General features: G+C 34.6%; 2 pseudogenes; one reads left to right on the top strand and one right to left on the bottom strand.

The window, feature by feature from the left end:
- Positions 1-228: 228 nt before the first annotated feature.
- Positions 229-1,170, bottom strand: LOC148554205 (uncharacterized; annotated as a pseudogene).
- A 15,821-nt stretch (positions 1,171-16,991) lies between these two features.
- On the top strand, positions 16,992-21,611 carry LOC148554204 (uncharacterized; annotated as a pseudogene).
- The last annotated feature ends 40 nt before the right edge of the window (positions 21,612-21,651 follow it).

Here is a 21,651-nt window from a genome sequence, read left to right as displayed (position 1 = left end):
GCACCACCACTGTTCTGCCCTGAATCTTCCCTTAGACCTTAAAGGTCTTGGGAGTAGTAAGTCCCCAATAGCTGTATGATGACAGTTGCAGCTCTTTCCGTTCAGGTTCCACTTCATGGGCCTTTTGGTTCATCCCTACGTCTCCTTCTGCCTTCTCTTCTGCATCTTCTCCTAGGAGTATGATTTGATAGTGCTTCATGGAGCACATATGATCAGGTCCCCACTTCTCTAGCACAACCCTTTCCTCTGTCTCTCTGCCCACTCTTCGCCTCTGCTGTCGTGGCTGTTGTACTTCGCCGGACTAGAATTTTTGAAAAATCCAAATCTAGCTCCCACAGAACCAGATCCGCCTGACCCACTCCCTTTCGTCAACCCCTCCACCCTCCTGCCGTTAGGGTCAACCCTGGTCTCCTTCCATGCTTGATTTCTCCATTCAATAGCCGTGGCTCTATCCATTAAAGCAGGTAAGTAATCAAACCGAGCCACCTCCAACTCCACCTGAATTTCCTTTTTGAGTCCATTTGCAAAAATGCACATGAGAGCCTCTGTTCCCAAGTTTTTCTGCGTTTGTGCTGTAGCCTCAAACTCTCGCCGATATTGAGCGACGTCCTCCACCTGTTTCACCTCTAGTAACGGAGCCATGAGGTTGAGAGCAGCTCCAGGTTGAAAACGTTTCAATAAGTCCTCCTTGAATCATCTCCATGTATGAAATGGTGTGTATTCTTCCTACCACTCCATCCATACAAGATCCTCTCCCTCCAAAGCAAGAGTGACAAAGTCCATCCTTTCTATTGGAGCCACCTAGGTGACACGAAAATATCTTTCCATCTTCACCAGCCAGCCATTTGCATCATCTCCGGAGAAGATGGGAATGTCAAGCTTCCTGGTAGGCTCAAATCTCCTCTGTTCTGTTTCACCTTTATTATTGTTGCCGCCTCTGCCTTCTGAACCTTCTCCATCTCCCCCATTTCTCCCTCCAGCCCCGTTTTGTCCCTGGTCATCGTGTTGTTGTGAAAGCATTTCCCTCACCTGTCTCAGCAGGTTGGTGGATAAGAGTTCAAACGATCGGTTTTGAGCTTCCAGCGAACGATTCTAGGCCTCCCTCATCTCCTCCATTTGCTTCTCCAAGACTTCCAACCTTGACTCCATGGCAGCTCGCGTGGAAACCATGCACATAACACCTAAGATCGGTGCTCTGATACCAGTTGTGACACTGGTATTTATTTTAATAGAAATACAGAAATACAATAGAACCATAAAAGATAACAGAGGAATTTCGAGAGTCCTCTTCTCTCCTAGCCTAGGCCTTTCCAAATCTTTTTCTACCTCTCACTTAATCAGCCCCACCTTTTATTGCCTTCCCTCAAATTAATTATCATAATTAGCATTCAACTCCTACGATTATGCTTCCCTGATTTCTCTCATCTGACTAATCCATGTCACTTATGATTACACATTTCTCCTGCCTATTATTCCTCCCTTTTCTTTATTGCTTCTTCTAGAATAATGATAAGGTAAAAGAATTATTTTCTTCTCTGTTTTGACTGCCTTTGCTGCTGAGTCAGCATTCTCTCTCTCTCTCTCCAGGGTATGTAACATTATATCTGTTCTTCAGTTACTCCACTCACAATTTTCATCAATGATTGATAATGTGAAATATTAACTAATAGCATACATGACATATAACATGTTTAATTAGACGTTAACTAAATATGTTTATGAAAATCTATCAATTTAGTCACTAGGTCATATTAGGAATAGGATTTTTGTAATTAAGAAAATGACTAAATTAATAAATTTTCATAAACATATTTGGTCAATATCTAATTAAACATATCACGTATTATATATGTTATTAATTAACGTTTTACAATATCAATCTTTAAAGAAAATTATTAATGGAGTGAATGGAGGACAAATATGATTAATTCACAATTTTTGAAGAATTAATTTGATTGAAAAAAATTTTTAGGGATGAATTTGAAGAATGTCTTATCTTTTAGGAACTAATTTGGCTATTAACCCAATAAATTATTAATTAGTTAAGTCTCAAAATAGTTCCTAAAGTTGCACTCGAGTCTCAAAGTGATCCCTAAAGTTAATAATTACTCAAATTCGTTTCCGAAATTGCACTCTGAGACTTATAGTAGTCCCTAAAAAGTTCCTAAGACAATTTTCGTCCATTCTTGCCATTAGAGCTGAGCTGGACTGAAACAACGTTGTTTTGTATTTATAGAAAAAAGAAAAACCCTAATCTCTAATACGACGTCGTTTTGTATTTAAATAAAAAATTTAATCCCTAATTATCTTCACCAATTCTCTTCTTTACACTATTCTTATTCTTTTTTTTCTTCAATTTCATAGTAGCAACAACAACATCATCAAAACCAGCAAAAATCACAAAGTTAAAAAAATTTACAATCACAAAAGATCACAAAAAAAAAGAACCAACAATAATAAAAAAATATCAATTAACCTAAATAGTAGGCATCAATCAATCTAAATATCAATAATCACAAAAAAACCAACAATAATTACAAAATAAAGAATAACAAAAAATCAACTATTGCAGCTACATTAAAACAGAATCATCAGCAGCAACAATCACCCAAAATATTAAATAATAATGATTAAATAACTAAAAAAAATAAAAAAATTCACCTTGGCGGTAGAGAAGAGAAGAAGGATGCAGAGGAAGACAGAGAGGAGACGAGAAGAGCGTAGACGGCGATGAGTAGGGAGGGAGGGGTTGTCAGTGGGGACGATGGAGAGCGCTTGGAGCTGACCGTGAGAGACATTCTCAAGGAAAGGAAAGTTGTCATTGTTGTGGAGCTATTGGTGGACCTTGGAGTCGCCGGCGAGTGCGGGCACTCGAGAGCGATGACGGTGGTGACAGAGGAGTGGGGGCGGTTGACGGAGCACTTGAAAACAGTGAAGAAAAGTACAAAATCTAGACGGCGTGGTCGGAGAGCACCTCGATCACGTGGTGGTGAGGGGAAGGAGATTGGAGAGTATGAAAGACTAGGTTGAGGAGGAGGGGGCGAGCGGCGCGGCACCGAGACAGAGGCCGACGACGTAGAAGGTTGAGGAAAGCTTGCCTTTGCTATTGTGATTGAGAAAGCAGTATTGAGTGCTGAGTGTGAAAGAGTAGGGGTGGGGGGATTCGAAGGTTTTTTTTAAGTACAAAATGACGTAGGCTTAGTTTGGTAAAGTTTTTACTTTTTAAAACTAGCTTATAAAAGCTAACTTTTAAAAGATAGCTTTTTTTTTTTAAAGTGTAGCATTTATGTGAGGTAAATCAAATTAAAAATGACTTTTAATAAACATAAGTAGTAACAATTACGTTTGATAAAATAGCTTTTAAAATTTAAATATACTATAAAAGACATAAATTTAAATGTTGAATTTAAAAATGAATTAATATATGAAGTTATATTAGACTTTTAAATTTTGAAAAGTACAAGCCAACGTTGAAAAGCTCCACCTTAATTGCTTTCAAAAGTACTCCGATCTTTTAAAAGCTGCAAGCACAAACACATGGTCTTTTTGATTTACCAAACACAAAATGAGGAGTAAAAAGCACAAGTAACTCTTCGAAAAGTTTTATCAAACCAAGCCGTAGTTTCACTCCAGCTTAGTTTTCCGGTGGTAAGCGATGGACAAAAATTATCTTAGGGGCTATTATGAATTTCAAAGTGTATTTTCAAGAACGAATTTGAATAATTATTAATTTTAAGGATCATTTTAAAGGTTGAGTATAACTTAAAGACTACTTTAAGGTTTAACAATTTTTATAAGCCTAATAAGTGCTTAACTCTGGATATTATGTTACTCATTATTTTAGAATTTTTTATTTAAATTAATAAAATATAATATTTATATAATATATAGATCAGTTATAATTTCACATACACATTATACATACATTTCAAATTCACAATCTTAAAAATTATTAATAACACAGTAAAAAAAAAAATTTCCGTTACATTTGGAATATAATACAATTGCGTAATTATACGTATTTAAAACGGTGAATATCGGAGATAAAGTTGCATATAAATTTTGGCCAATGTACTTGAAATACATGTCTAGTTATTTAAGATTCTCTCATCCTAAATAATTATATAACAATAAAAAAAAACCTTTATATAAGAAGTTTGAAGGCTTAAAAGCTAATCACACAAATCCAATTCATTACTCTTTATTCTCTTTCTCCTTCTCCTTTTTCTTCACATATATAGCTAGTAATTAATTTTTTTGGTGGTATTTTATCCTAATGAAATTATAAGAAAATTATGAAAAGAGAGTAATATTTGAATATAATTTACTTATAATGTTGCACACTTGATATCTTAGTTTGCTAGATACACTAAAAAGTTGCATATAAATTTAAAGAAAATTTTAAGAAAGTTTAAAAAGTTTCATATAAATTTCTATCAACACTCTTAAATAGTGAGTTTCTTAACAAGACATTTTGGATAGAACTTGATATTATAAATAAGTAATTAAATATTATAATTAAGTAACTAAATACTTTAATTAAAAAATACTCAATTTTTATGGAGATAATCATAAAATGATATTAATTAATAATATTTTAATATAATTAAATTTTTAATAAAAAATATCTAAATTTAAAAAATTAATTAATCATCTTCTAACATTCTCTTCTAACTACTACTTTCTAATTAATACTCTTCTGACTAATTGAATTCAATTACCTTAACATGTTAACTAATTAATCAAATCAAAATAATTTAATATGTGAATATTCTAACACTACTTTAACTACTTAAATCGAATTATCTTAATATGTTAATTAATTAATTAAAATAAATTAATCTAATATGTCATTATTCTAACGTATCTTTTAACTAATTAAATCAAAATATTTTAATATATCAACTAAATAATTATTTAAAATATTCACTTCACTCATTTTAAACATTTATTTCATATTCTAAGTGTATTTAAGATATGTAATATTTGCGTTGTATTATATTCCAATGACTGACTATCTAAAATTTTTTGTTTGTGATTTGATTATTTGAGTCTATGTGAGACATTAATTTAAATAAAAAATCCATGATTTTAAGGTGACAATCATAATAGGTTAACTCATAAATAAATTTGATATCGATTATTTTAAGAAAATTCTATGTTATCAGTATTTCCCACCTTATATAAGTTTTACATTTAGAGTTCAGTCTTTTTTTTTTCACTTTATAATAATAATAATAATAATAATAATAATAATAATAATAATAATAATAATAATAATAATAATAATAATAATAATAATAATAATAATAATAATAATAATTTGTTGTCATTCTCTTATTTTTGTTCGTTTTATTTCTGTCTTTTATTTATGTTTGATGATAATATATAGGTTTAATTACTCTATTGGTCCTTATAATTTTGCAAAATTTTCAATTAGTACTTTTTTTCCTTTTAATTAGGTCCCTGCACTAATTTTTTTTAATTAGGTCTCTCTTAGCAGTATTGGCTTAATTTTATGGGGACTCAACTAAAAAAAAAAAAATTGGTGCAGGAACCCAAATAAAAAGAAAAAAAAGTGTAGAGATCCAATTAAAAAAAATTTTGGTGCAAAGACTCAATTTAAAAATAAAAAAATACAAGAACTTAATTAAAAATTTTGTGAAACTATAAGACCAACAGAGTAATTAAACTTAATATATATATATATATAGTTTGTGTGTGTTTTTGTTTGTTTAAAAAAATGATCTGAACTATAAGAAGAAAATGAACTAGTTAAAAAAAACTTATTTTAAAAATTATTTTATTTTTATTTCCTTTTTTTACAAATTTAAAGTGACATGAATAATCAATTAAGTTTAGCTGTTTAATGAGATGTTACTCTTATCTGAAAGTTGATAAGTTTGTAGAATTTAGGTAACTTTTATTGCAAAGCTAAACTCATAACCTTTTTAACATAATTTTACTCATGAGATTATAAATTTAGTTTAGGGATTTTTTCTCTTTTATTTTCTCATAATGTTTTCTAATTTGATAGAGAAACAACTAATTTATCATGAATTTAAACTCTATTTTATCACTTGATCGATCCAAGTTAATTATTTAATTTAGAGAGCTAAACTTACAAACTTGAGTGTTTAATAATCAGACTTATAAAACTATATTAGCAAATGCCCAAATAATAACTCAAATATTGAGAAAGTATGAAGTTATGAACAGATAAGATCATAAGATAAGGCTATCAAATCATTTAACTAAAAGTCAACAAATATATAAACTTTATTGGATTTTTATTATGGGCTTATGGCTGATGCTTAACTAATTTAAGTAATTTAACATTTGTTGTTAATTATCCTCATCAAATACAAATTCAAGTACTAGAAAATGTAATAAAAGCAAACTCTAATGAATTGATCGATTCAAATTTAGTTAGTTGAAATATAATAAATTTGAAAATCATACAGTATCATATTTTTTTGCATAACAAATTCAATAACTGTTAGGGGGTTTTTAATACTATTATCTAACAATGTATTGGCACATTAGTTTAATAAATAATAATTATAAAATTCTCTCTTTTACTACTTAAAACAGAACTCAACTTCCTATGATTGGTTGATGCCGAAGAATAATTTTATACTATCAATATATATTAATTAAACTCATAAAATATATCATGAAAAATTAGCACCCGAATATAGTGTATGTTATTTTTTTAAAAAATGGGGTACATTCTTTATTGAATATATTTTTTTTTTGGGTGTAATTCTTTATTGAATATTATTGACCATAGATTGATCTTTTTTTTTTTAGTGACAGGATGGATCCTTCTTTATTTTTAATTTTTTATACAAACTCGTGATAGAAGAAATTTTTGGGTCTTGGGCTGAGCCCAGAAAAGTGATAGAAGCTTTATCTTTTTAGATTAGTCATGTTAGCGATAGATTCTTTTTGTACTATTTGTTATATTTTGGGCTAAGGTTAACACAATAGGCCCTTTATCTTTGAGTCAATCCACTTAAGCCAATAGTTTCCTGACCAAAAACAAAAGCCAAAAGTTTGGACCACAATTATTGTAGCCCAAAAAAAATAATACAATCCATCATTCCAGCCCAAAAAAATTTCATGAATTAACAACAACAGCAACAACAGTTATAATATTGGTAGTGTTACGTGGGTAACCTGAGATAAATGGATTAGGCTCGAAGGATAGGCCCAAACGTTAGAAGAAGGTGGTCTCCGACTTGCTTTACATCTGGGAGCCGCCGTTTGAATTGTGCATGTAAGAGAATGAGGGGTGATACCTGCAAAGACACTCCGATGCCTAAGTTAGCAAGGGGGTAAGCAGGTTTAGAGAGTATTGGAACTTAGAGATACCTGAGGAGTGTCAGTGTATTTATAGGTGATGTGCCAATAACCACCATTGGAGTAGTCCCACTTCTGAAAGTAGATAACCGTCCTTTTATCTTAGGGTTGTTGAGATACCTCTTCTAGAAGTGGGCGAGAAATTTTAGGGGGCAGTTACTTATTTGAATAAGTGTTATTGCCAGCTTAGGTCGAACCCGACTTCTTTGAGGAGGTCGGGTAAGCGGTAAAGGCCAACCTTTGGATTGGGCCTTTTTTGGCTTACTTAGACCTGGACCATAGTATTGGGCCAGGGCATGAACAGTGCCCCTACTCGGGTCCGATCTCTTAGCTATGAGTGGGATCTGAGTATTAATTGTATGCAGGTATGTTCAAGTCGGAAAACCGACGTGATTTTAAAACCGACGTAATTTTGAATTTCCCAACCGTCGTGTCTAATCAAACGTTGCGTCTGTTAGGGGTTTGCATTTACACGTGGAGGCAGTTACATTGGTAACGGCATGTTTCTTAATGATAACGTCGTTTTACTGTTATGCCTCTAGTACGTTATAAATACTTTTCCCTCTTCTTTCTTTGTTTTCTTTCATCTTCTCTTCGAAGTTTCTTTCCCTGCTCTTTCGCTTTTTTACTCATGACTCCCTTTGATCTTTCGTTCGTGGGTGCTTCACCGTTTTCTTTCGCCGTGACTGTTTCTCTTTAATTCTACAAAGAATGTTGATTCTTCTTTATCTTCCTCTGTTACTCGTGTAGTGCTTTCTTTATTTCTGCTTAGTGTACTTGTGTGTTTGAGGGGAGTTTTATGCCTTTATCGTTTCTTTATTTGTAGTGTGAAGCTTTAGAATTTTTGCATGTTTAATTTACAAAAATCGCTTCTTTTGTTGCCTGGTGATTGTTTTCCTTATTTGTTTTGGAAGAAACTGTCTTGTCTTTAGGGTCCTGTTTTTTTATGATTTTATTTTTTCTTGTAGGTTTTATTACTTTTATATACACTCCCTCATTGCCGAAAAAATGTCTTCTCATATTCCTGAGACCCTCTTGAGATGGGTAGATGATTCCGTACTTATTGAGAAACCTCTAGTGGATACTGACTTCATGACCGAGTTTCGTACCCATCATAGAATTTGTAATCTTGAGGCTGACGAACCAAAGTATGAACTAGTGGCCCCCGATTCTGAGGATCGGGTTTGTTGTGGGAGGATTAATAGATTTTGAGTCCCACTTTTTTTTTATGTACGACTGTCTTTTCACCCGTTTGGGAGTTTTTCTTCCTTTTTCAGATTTTGAAATGGAAGTTTTGTCTCACTGTCGAGTCGCTGCTACCCAACTCCATGCCAATTCCTGGGGTTTCTTGAAGATTTACCAACTTGTCAGCCAAGAGCTTGACTTTCCGACTTCCTTAAAAATCTTTTTCTATCTTTTCCACCTTACCCGACCTTTTAGTAAGCAAAACACACAGCAATGGGTATCTTTTCGAGCTATTCAGGGTCGGAAGGTGTTTTCCATTTTTGACGAGTCCTTTCATGACTTCAAAAACTTTTTCTTCAAGGTTCAAGTTGTAGAGGGCCATCGTCCCTTTTTCCTAAACGAGAATAACGAGTCCCTATTTCCTCTGTACTGGTCAGAGGCCTCCCCCGTAGATAAATATGGCCTAGTTGACTTGGATGAGGTAGAAGAGGCCATTGTTGAGTTTTTTCGAGAGGCCTGGGGGAGAGCTCCAAATCTGGATACTAAGAAATTCCTCATAGGCCCTCCGAGTTTCATCCAAACCGAGCTATGTAGCTTTTGTTTCTTTGTGGCTGCTTTTGATGAATTCCGACTTGCTATATGTTCCTTTCTGATTTGTAAGCTGATCAACTTTTATTCTTTCTTTTAGAAATGGTGAAAAGTGGGTCAAGCGCTGCTTATCAAAAGGTCCAGGAGGCCAAGAGGAAGGCCCATGCACGAGCTGATGCCCAGAAAGTCGGAGCTTCCAAGACTCTCTCCAGCCCTGGATATGGTTTGGGGACCTCTTCTTCCAGGCCGATTTTGGTAAATCCTACTACTACTTCTTCTCTTCCTCCTCCTGCCCCTGTTCCACCCGTTCAACCCTCCGCCAAGCTTGAAAAGAAGAAGCGAAAAACCTCGGAGACTGGTTCTTCCGCTGTTGGGGAGGCCAACTTCGATGGTCCAAAGTTCGCAAGGAAGCACATCCTTCCTTTTAGTCAAATTTTCATGGATGATGCTTCCTTACGAAACCATCTTCAGATTCTTGCGGGGGGGAGGGGGAATTGGACGACTGGGGTCTGTACTACCCTTCTTGATATACTCGACAAAACTCCCTTGAGTTCTTTACAAAAATTCATAGAGGACCTTCAAGAGAGGATTGTCCTATATCAAGAAGAGGAGAAGAGACTGCAGGGAGTAAAATTTAATAATATAGTAATAAACAAAAGAGTTAGTATTTTGTATGTATTAAAATTTAAATTTTTCTATATATATTTATATTATTTGTATTTTTTATTTGATTTAATTTTTTTATATTTATTTTTTTAAAATTAATTTTAACATCTATAATCATATAATAATATTGTTCTTTTTTTAATTGATAATTTAGTTGTTTCTTTTTATTATTTTTCTATTACTTTCTACTCCTATTATTATATAAAAATACTTTAGTATATTTTAAATTTACATAACAAAATTATTAGAAAAATTAATTTATATTATTTTATGTCATATTTTATAATGATATAAAACATAAAAATTTAATTCGTTGCACATAAATACTTACTAAAATAAATTAATTAACAAAATATTTAAAAATAGATAATTTTATATTTTTTAAATATAAAATCATAAAAAATTATAAAAAAATTAAAAAGACTGAGATAATTTTTTTATTTGACAAATATTAATTAATTTTTAATTAAAAAATAATTATAATTATATCTATTATCAAATATATGACATTATATTTGATTATACAAGATTTTAATTTTTCGCTTCTATTGTTAGATTTCTGAATCTGTACCTAGCAGCAACAGATGATGTTATAATCTGATGTTGGACTTGCCATCAATATTCTCCGAAAGTTTAGACACATATGTTTTTGTTGAGAAATGTTATTTGTACATCAAAGTCAGTCACAAAAATTAACTATCAATATATTTATGTATAAATATATGTATAGTTTAATTTATATTTAATGTGTATTTATATTTTAACATATATTTTATACTAATAATTAATTTTAATGACTAATTTTGGTGTACACATAACATAACCCGTTTTGTTATTGTTCTAAGCTCAACTCTGTCGCTTTTTTCACCACTTTTTCAGCCATTCCATCCGCATTCCGAGTTTCAACCATTTTAATGGCGAGTTGAAGTAGTTTCACTTTGCCCTTTGTAGTTTCGTCTTCACCTCCTGCACTTGAAATTTTTGTAGTTTTGTATGCACTTAAAGTACCTAGGAGGCTAGGTATATATCCGATTTGTGAGAATTTTATTTATATACTATTTTAATTTTCTTACTTTGTTGTTTTCTTTTTTTTTTTCATTTTTTAAATAAGGTGTAATTTGAGAGATATTAGAATATATTTAGATATTATAAATTAATATAGTACCTAAGTATATATCCCATTGATTTCGTTATTATTTAATTTGATATTATATTAATTTTGTTATTATGATTAGATTGTATCTTAATTTTTAGTCTATAAATAAGTACTCCTCGTTATTATACATTTGATAATAATAGCATTTAATAGTTGTTCTTAAGATTCTGAATTCTAATAAAAATATTTATAAATTTAAAAATAGTATTTTTTGTTTTTCTTGTGAAATAATAAATTAATAATGATCATAAATTTTTATATAGGGTTAGTATAAATTTTCTATGTTTAAATCCGTAAGAACCAGCACAACCGTTTTAATAAAATAATAATTTTAAGTGTGCAAAGTAGATTCAAAATTTAGAAGTTATAATTTAAAAATTTAAAGGTGAAATTTGGATTCAGTGAATTTTTCTAAGTTAAAAAATGTATTTTTTGTGAAAGATTTTTGTAAAAATGTGTACCGGTGCTTAAGCTGCCAGTACCAGCTCTAGACTATCCGGTACTGTGCGTGTTCTTAGAAAAATAAGATTTTTGAAAAATTTAATTTATCGTTTTGAAAAGGCAAAAAATAATTTAGAATTGAAAATTGGACACTAATCTTAAAAGTTTTGGCCAAAAGTGGGTCAAACGAACCAAAAACGCTAACAGACTGGATCGGGCCCAAGGCCCAACATATATATGCTCATTAAATGAGCATTTCAGCTCATTTCCACCCCAAAATAAGAAATGGGGGCGGTGCTGAGTTGAGAGGAGAGAGGAGAGGGGTTTCACTATTTAACTCCATCTTCATCAAGCCATAACTTGAGCTACGGAGCTCCGATTGACGAGTCGTTTGCGACCACGCGAAGCTCTTGTCGAGCTCTTCGTTTCTATCTAAGAAAATCTAGTAAGAAATTGCGCCTCAAGCTCCAGTTTCCAGCCCTAGAATTTCTGCATTTTTGGGTTATAGTTTTCAGTAGATTTTGTGGTTTTGCTTGTTTAGGTGATCTCTAGTAGCGGGTAATTATCGGGCTTTGCACCAAACACCCTTGGATAAGGTAAAGAACCTTTATATCCTTACAGTTTGATGTAGTGTGAGCTTTAGTTGATAATACATAGTTATGTTGTATGTATGAAGCTTGTTTTTGGAGTTGGTGGTGGCTTTTGGTTTGGCTTTGATGGTTTGGAGCTTGGTGGAAGCTTGATTGGAATCAAGTTTGGTGTTTGAGCATATTAGGAATCGGCTAAGGTATAGTTTCGGTTTTCTTTATGTAATATGTAATGTTTCGTGAACCTTAGACTAGTTGACCTTAAGATAGGATTGGATGTTTGGGTGTATGTTTAATTGTATGTGATTTTGATGTTTGAAGATAAGTTGTATAGTGGTGATGATAATATAGAGTTTTGGGATGTGGAATATATGAATTTTGATGTTGATTGTTGGTATTTAATGACTATGAAGGTTGATGATGAATGTTGTGATTTATTATTGTTGATGAGGGTTTGTTGATATAGTTGATGATTAATGATGAATATTGATGTTGTTGGTAATTGAAGGTGAGTGTTGAGATTGTTGATAAATGATGTGGATTATGAATTTTGGATTATGATAAATTGATGCTTGGTGTTGATAAGTATTGATGGCGATTTGTTATATTGATGTATAATGAGGATTATGAGAATTCATGGTAATAAGTTAATGTCAAATGTTTGTGATGGTTTGGATTGAAGGATATTGATAATTATGATGTGTGATGATATATGTTGATGATGATTTTGGATTTTGGATCTTGTGGTTGGTGTGGATATTAGATGGTGGTTGAGAAAATTTGATGTGAACTTAGGTTGGATTTTAAAGTTGGATGAGTTGAGCATTAAATGGTTTAGATGATTGAATGATTGATTTTTGAGAAATGAGTGGTAGGAATCTTTGTGTTGTTTTGGTATTGTTTGGAATGTGAGTAGTTTGGTTTTGAATTAAGAGATTTAGTGAATTTGAGTTTTTAAGGTTTTTGGTAAAAATGAGTTTTGGGATAACTTTGACGGATTATATCTTGAACTACGGTTTTTGAAATTGAATAATTTTTGCATCAAAATAAAGATAATTCAAAGAGCTTTAAAACGGTATCAATTTTGTAGAAATCTGAATTTTGTAGACAAAGATATGATCATTGAAAGTTGGTATCTGAAATCTGAATTTTGTGAATGCTGCAGAATTTGTGATTTCTGGTTTGTGTGCGCACGCACACCCTGTGTATTTTTGAAACTGTGCGCACGCACACTCTTGTGCGTACGTACACACGAGGATATGGCTGTTGTTGGGAGCGCTAGCACGCTTTGTGCGCACACACAACCAATGAAGTTTTGCAAGCTTTGCACACGCACAGCCTTGTGTGCACGCACACGTTGGAAGGTGCACTCTGTTGAGGGTGTTCGCACGCATTGTGCGAATGAGCAGAGTTGGAAATTTTTACACCTATGCGTACGCACACCTCTATGCATACACACACTTCTTAAAAATCTTCCTGGGCGTGCGTACGCACAGCCCTATGCGTACGTACACTGCCATGTTTTTCAAATAAAACCTTGTTTTTAACTGTTTTACCTTTCCAGCGAGCTTGTAAACTTCTGTAACACTTGTTTAAAACCTTTTTGTTAGTTTTAGGATCTTGGATCAAAGGGAAAAATAATAAAGTGATAAAAAGGATATTTTTATTTATGAGTTTAGAGCCGGTGACCTAAGTTTGGAAGGTTTGTATAATTTCTAGTTGAACTGGTGAATGTGGAGTTGTAAAGTATACGGTTGAAGAGATTTTTGAGAAATGGAATTGCTTATGATGAACTTGAGAAATATGAATGTTTAAGGATGTTAATGGAAATGATGATGGTTATGATGAATTGAGGACTCAGAAAGGAATGATGATCTTGTTGAATGTTGAGAGTGTGCCAGGCACTATGTCCTTGGGTTAAGTACGATAGTGTGCAGGTATTATGTCCCTGGGATTGAATTATGATTAATAACATTTTCTGCTGCAAAAGTGTGCCAAGCACTATACCCTTGGGTTACGCATGCAAGTGTGCCCGGCACTATATTCGTGGGTGAATAGAGTGTGCCCGGCACTATATCCGTGGGTTAGTAGAGTGTGCTCGGCACTATATTCGTGGGCGTAGCAGAAAAGCTACATCTAAAAGGATATGTCGGATTGGCATTTATAGACCGACAAGTGATATCACGAGCCAATAGGACAAGCATTCATCATATGCATCTTGTAGCGACCCTCAATTTTAAAAATATAAATATAAATAAGTTATAATTTATTTTATAAAATTAGAGTTCCTTATTTTTAAAAAATTATTTTTATTATCAGTAATTAAACTAATTTTATAATAATTTAAATTTAATCAAATCCTTATTATTATTATTATTATTATTATTATTATTATTATTATTATATATAATTGCCGTAAGTATTAAATTACATTATAAGTTTATATATATTATATTCATTGCATTACTAATATTATTACTATTATTACATTTATTATTATTATTATTATTATTATTATTATTATTATTATTACATGATCATCAATTACTATCTCTAGTATTATTATTACTATTATTAATTATGAAGCATGGAAATTAAAGGCGGTTTTGATTTTACATTAAGTTATATATATATATATATATATATTATCGTAAGCCATATATATATAAAGTGTATTTATCTAATAAAGGAAGCCAAAGGCGACTTACTAATTAATCACACACACACATATATATATATATATATATATATATATATATATATATATAATTAGCATATGCGAGAGAAAAGGAAAAAGAAAATGGGAGGGAGAAGAACGTAACCGCGAAAGACTGTAAATCCATCAAACTTTCGACTTCGATTTCTTGCAATTCGTAACTCCAATAAAAAATCTAATCCGGTAAAAGTATTCATATCCTCCTCTTCTATACGTTGGCACCACTTTTGACCGGTAAAAGTTGACGGTGATGTAGCTCCTCTACCCCTTGAGTTTGACCAACTGGAGTTTTAGGAGGCATAGACGATTCTGGACATTTTCTTCTTCGATAGCTTAGTCAAAAAGTTTCTCCGGAGCTTCGAATATTTTGATTCCATACGAAGGTATGTTTTTGGTTTTTCGTAGTTAATGTTTAATGTCACGTGAAAATTTAGGCTAGAAGACCTTAAGATAGGAATGAATTGAATGTATAATTGATGGATTGTGCATATTGGATAAAATGTGTGGTTTAGCTGTTGTTAATAATTTGCTGTTGAAGTTGATCGGTTTGGAAAAGATTTAATATTGGTATTTGTTTGACTTTGAAATAATTTGTTACCGAAAATGATTTGAAGGACTGAGATGTGTTTGATTTGATAGTTGGGACCCTTGAAGGGTGGTAGAAATTCGAGCTTTAAAGGAGATACTGCCAAAACATCTATAAGAATTAGAGTTTTGATTTGAGGTGGTACTTTAAAAAGAAAGAGATTATTATGTGGCTTGTGTATTTGAGACTATTTGTTGACCCTCTGTCGTAAGATGTGACCGGGCACTTTAACTCCCCGGATTCTCCCATGGGCATGCATATATATATGAATATTGAATATTATATTTGAGCTTGGAGTTCGACTCTATGGAATACTATATTATTGAGCTTGGAGTTTAACTCCATGGAATACTATATTATTGAGCTTGGAGTGTGACTCCATGGAATATTATATTTGAGCTTGGAGTTTGACTCCATGGAATATTATTGAGTTTGGGGATGCGCACACAGAGGGACTGTCCAATGGTTAACTACCAGGATATGTCGGGTTGGCTGTATAACCGACAGATGAGACTCATCAGCCATAGGACAAGCATACATCATATACATTTGTTTGTTTGCTTGAGTGTGCATTGTTTTGGTTTGCTTAACTGTTTAATTTTGCTTATCCGCTACTTGTTCTACCTGCTGTAAATGCTTCTCTATCTGTGTTTTCCTTGCTTGAACTGTACGTGTATGTTTTATGAGAAATCCCTCTTGACAAAGGTGTGAGGGGAGAGGGTTGTTCTACCAGTGATTCGGAAGATTGGAGGTGACAGAAAGTGAAGTATTAAGTTAAAGTTAGATTCAGAACTAGAATACCTTAGACAACTTACCTAATTTCTGGTTTAGTTGAATTCTTAAGCTGAAATCTGAGTGTCGGAGTATAGGAATACCTCTGGTTTTTCCGATACCTTTTATATTAACTATGTGGGCACCTTTACTATACTGAGAACCTCCGGTTCTCATTCCATACTATGTTGTTATTTTTTAGATGTAGGTCGAAAGGTATCTCATTAGGCGTCTGGACACCTGAAGCGAAGTAGTTACTGTGTTATTTTGTTGTGCAGTGATGTATATACACGTACTTAGCTTTCTCTCCACATAACTTATCCTTTTTGATCTTCTTAAAGGTTTATGGAGAGGCAGGATTTTATTTATGTACATCTTGGGTTTTGGATATGTATATATATATGTAAATATTCTCCGGCCAGCCTTGACTTCGCAAACTGAGTTAGGAGTTTGTTATTTTGTACCTATGGCTTTCGATTCCTACTTTTATTGTCTTACGTTTTATAGTTGTAGTTTGCCTCACACATAAGTTGTTCCATTTCCGGAGCGTGGCGCTTTTCAATTTGCGATTTTGTTTTACCCATTTTTCAAGGCTCCTAGTCTATTATATTCTTTCTACTATTACAAGTATATATTTTAATTTTTAGAAGTCGTAATACCTCGCCACCTCTATTTTACCACTTAAGCGTAAAGTTTTGGGTGGTAGGGTGTTACATTATGGTATCAGAGCAGTTCATTCCTGTAGAGTCTGAGAGATGGACTGATTATGCTTCTGGGCATACTCTGGGTGTGTGTATGTCCTATTAGGATATCTGATTTATATATGTGACATAAATGTTCATGAGCATGCATCTGGAACTTGAAGCATTAAACTTGCGATATTGAGACTGATCAACTTAATATCACTTGTTTGGTGTGAACAGGGACCAAATGTCATCTCGTGGATCCGAACGAGGTATTCAGAGAGAAAATCCCGTGGTTGAACCAATGCAAGGATGTCGAGGTGGAAACCCTAGTGCTAGTACAAGTAACGTAAGTCGATACTATAGGTCTATGACCCTTACTGACTTCCTCAAGAGTGGTCCACCTCGGTTTAACGGGAACGCCAATGCCCTGGAGGCTGATCAGTGGTTCCGAGAAGTGGAGAGGTTTTTGTACACTCAGCACATTCCTGAAGTACAGTCAGTGGAGATAGTAACTCATATGTTGGAGGGAGATGCTCAGAATTGGTGGCAAGAGTTGTGTCATACCTTGCAGGTGGAGTTAACGGATGTCCCTTGGAATAGATTCAAGACAGAGTTTTACGGTAAATATTTCTTGCATGCGTTTCGCACTGCAAAGGAATTGGAGTTAATGCAGCTGAAGCAAAAGGATATGTCTGTTGCTGATTATACCCGTGAATTTGATAATCTGTGCCGTTTCTCAAAAACTTGTCAAGAAAATCCAGCCGATTATGAGGAATGGAAGTGTGCTCAATATGAGAAAGGACTAAGGAGGGATATCTTTAATTACGTGTATCCACAAAAACTAAAAAATTTCACTGAGTTGGTTAAGAAGAGCCAGCTCGCAGAGGATTTCTCCATGAAGTGGACACTGCTACAGGAAGGCTTTGGTGAGACTACTCCAGAGAAGCCGCGCAGGTACGGACTGGGAATGTGCTTTTGATGTGGAGCACTGGGACACATGTCTAGAGATTGTTCATGTGGGAGAGCCGCAGATGCGAGTTGGCCACGACAGGATCGAGGTAAGTATGATACAGAATGCGTAGGACAGATTTGTTATGTGTAGAGCTAGGACCCCACTTTTATTTAGGTTACGTAACCGGATATGAAAGTTTAGGACTGGAAAGACTGGACGTAGTTTTGGACTTGGATATGGACTAGGAATTTAGGCCGATAGAAATATCTCTTTGATAACCAGCTAGGTGTCGAGAGAAAAACTAAGTTGTGATAGATTTAGGGTCAGAGGCTGAACCAGTTTCGATTGTATTACGAAAGGTGACACCATTAGAATCGGCAGAACTTAGGAGCTAGATGAAGCGAGTATTAGGGACAATAAATCCGTCGTTCTAATACCAGCCTGCCTTATAACCTTTCTGCATCGAGTCTATCTTGTATCTTTCGCTTTGCATAGACTTTTAAGCCATATCCTGGATTTGCAAACTAAGCGTGTCAAATCTTTCTGTTTTTCTTTGATATGTTTAAGAAGAGAAGTTACGTTAGTATGAATCTTTTCCATTTTATATTAATTTTCGAAGGCGAAAATTTTATAAGGTGGGTAGAATGTTGCGACCCTCAGTTTTAAAAATATAAATATAAATAAGTTATAATTTATTTTATAAAATTAGAGTTCCTTATTTTTAGAAAATTATTTTTATTATCAGTAATTGAACTAATTTTATAATAATTTAAATTTAATCAAATCCATATTATTATTATTATTATTATTATTATTATTATTATTATAAACAGTGTATATAATTGCCGTAAGTATTAAATTGCATTATAAGTTTATATATATTATATTCATTGCATTACTAATATTATTACTATTATTACGTTTATTATTATTATTACATGATCATCAATTACTATCTCTAGTATTATTATTACTATTATTAATTATGAAGCATGAAAATTATTCACACCCTGGGCCGAGCTATCCGACCCGAGATGTTCAGTGACAAAGCGACCGACCTCTTCAGGTCAGGCTATCCGACCTCTTCTCAAAGAGGTCGGCCAAATCGACAGGAAAGCCCAATAAAGGGCCCAAATAGAGGAATACGATCCAAATCCACAAGCCGTCAAAGCCTATAGAGATAAGGGCGGTTCCCTTGAAGATAAGCTGACCTCAACTCAAAGATAAAGATAAGATAAGATAACTAACTTATCTTATCTAGAAAGGTCACTCTACAACCACTATAAATACACTGGAGCACCCAGGTATAACTCATACTCTGATTCTACAATAAACTGCTTAATACCCGTGCTAACTTAAGCATCAGAGTCTCTTGCAGGTACCCCCCACCCTCCGATGACCAAGGATAAGAAGTGCAGCCAGTCCAACAAGTCGGACACAACAGCTCCGGCCGCCACCAGCCAGCCAGACACGTCATCTCTGACCAGTACAGAAGATCTCATCCGAGATCGGCCTATAGTTTCAGGTAACCCTCGGAACATTGGCGCAGTTGCCGGAGAACCTGGAAGTCATCACATCCCATGGCGGACGATCATGACCACGATTCAGATCTAGAGGACAGAACGCCGCACAAAAACGCGGACGCTACACCAAAAGATACTCCAGAATCTAACGGAGACAAAAACTCATCAAATCCAGGAGTAATAGAAGCACTTCAAAATCGTTTAAAGCAACTTGAAAAAGAAAGCCAGCATCAACGAGAAGTTGTCAATGATCTACAAAGAGAGGTAAGGCAACGTCGAGAGCTAGAAGATAAAATCCTACAACTCGAAGCCGATCTCAAAGCAAAGGCTACCCGGACCACCCCTGAGGACAATTCACGCAAAGATCAAGATCCATTCACTAGGGACATCATGAAAACTAAAATTTCTAAGGACTTCAAACTCCCGGATATGACTCTGTATGATGGCACTATAGATCCCAACCATCACCTCAGCAACTTCAGAAGCAGAATGTACCTCACCGACGCCTTGGACACTGTTCGCTGCAAAGCTTTTCCAACGACCCTTACGAAAATAGCAATTAGATGGTTCGACAACTTACCTCCTAAGTCCATCTCAAGCTTTGACGACCTAGCCAAAAAATTCCTGGCCAGATTCTCCATCCAAAAAGACAAGGCCAAGCACGCCCCCAGTCTACTAGGAATCAGGCAAGGAGATCGGGAAAGTCTTCACAACTACATGGAGATTCAACAAAACATGCCTAGACATACAAAGCTTGCCAACAGAGGCCGCCATCATGGACCTCATCAATGGCCTACGAGAGGGACCTTTTAGCCAATCTATATTGAAGAAATATCCCACATCTCTGGATGAGGTGCAGGAGCGAGCGGAAAAATATATGAACATGGAAGAAAACTCTTGGTTGGGAGAAGCCTCAAAATTCGGATTCTCCTACCGAGACAAAGATAAAGAATCTAAAAAGAAGGAAGATCGACAAGGGGAGAAAATATCACAATTACACCCCTCTTAGGGTATCCCTGGTAGATGTCTACAAAGAAGTCTGCCATACGGAAAAGATACCCCCAGCTCGATCACTCAAAGGCAAAAGAGGAGGAAAAAACATCATTGAAAAATTAGTGAGAGAAGGAAAACTAGATCGGTTTCTGGCCACCCGAGATGATGATCAAAGAAAGAGAAGAAGGGATGAAGATGTCGGACGAATCGAGCGATCACCTCTTACGCCAGAAAGACATGTCCATATGATACACGGAGGATTTGCAGGAGGAGGAATCTCCAAATCATCCCGCAAAAGATATCTCAAAGAAGTATATCATGTCGAAGGAAAGGGGAAAGCACCCGACATCCCTGCAATCACATTCACCAAAGAAGACGCATCCGGTATCATCTCAAGACATGACGACCCCATGGTCATCACCATCATACTGGCAAACGCCAACCTCCACCGCACTTTAATAGACCAAGGGAGCTCCACCGACATCTTATTCAAAACTGCCTTCGACAAGCTCGGCTTAGAAGAAAAGGAGCTTAGAGCATACCCGAACAGCCTGTTCGGACTGGGAGATACCCCAGTACAATCATTGGGATACGTGTCACTACATACAACCTTCGGAAAAGGGAACCAATCCAGAACACTCAAGATAGACTACATCGTGGTCGACGTGAGTTCAGCCTACAATGCCCTAATAGGTTGGACAACACTAAATCAACTCGGCGCAATAGTCTCAACTCCACATCTATGTATGAAATTCCCAACTGCAAAAGGGATAGCTACGATAAAAGCATATCAAAAGATGGCACGCCGCTGTTATAACGAAAGTCTAAACCTCAGAGGCAGAGGAGAAGAGTTCCATACAATTGAGCTTGGTGGAGTTCAGAGACGAGAAGAACTCCGTCCACAGCCCGAAGGAGAAATAGAGAAAGTTCAGATCAGAGATACAAAAAAAAGGGGTTAAAACGGCGGTTATTTTGGGGAATTACGGCGGTTAGAACCGCCATTATGACCAAAACTGGCGCCTCCAAGAAACGCCGTTATTCTGGGCGCCATTCTGGTTATTACGGCGGTTTTTTGAGGGTTAAAATGGCGGTTTGTAACCGCCGTTATTTCCGCATAAAATGGCAGTTTTTGAACACCCGCCGTTTTTACCAGAATATTGTGGCTTCATTTCTGTTTAAAATGGCGGTTGAAAACCGCCGTTTTTACCATTATAACCGCCATTTTTACCAGGTTATAATGGCATCTTTTGTGTTTAAAATGGCAGTTTCTAGGCGCCGTTTTTACCAGGTTATAATGGCATCTTTTGTGTTTAAAATGGCAGTTTCTAACTGCCGTTTTTACCAGGTTATAATGGCATCTTTTGTGTTTAAAATGGCAGTTTCTACCAGCATATAATGGCATCATTTTTATTTAAAATTGGGATTTCTAACTGCCG

Source organism: Arachis ipaensis, chromosome B7 (genome assembly GCF_059453495.1).
Source record: "Arachis ipaensis isolate K30076 ecotype BB chromosome B7, ASM5945349v1, whole genome shotgun sequence".
Taxonomy (NCBI): domain Eukaryota; kingdom Viridiplantae; phylum Streptophyta; class Magnoliopsida; order Fabales; family Fabaceae; genus Arachis; species Arachis ipaensis.
The sequence above is the reverse complement of the archived record's forward strand: the minus strand, read 5'-3'. Positions and strand labels throughout refer to the sequence as shown.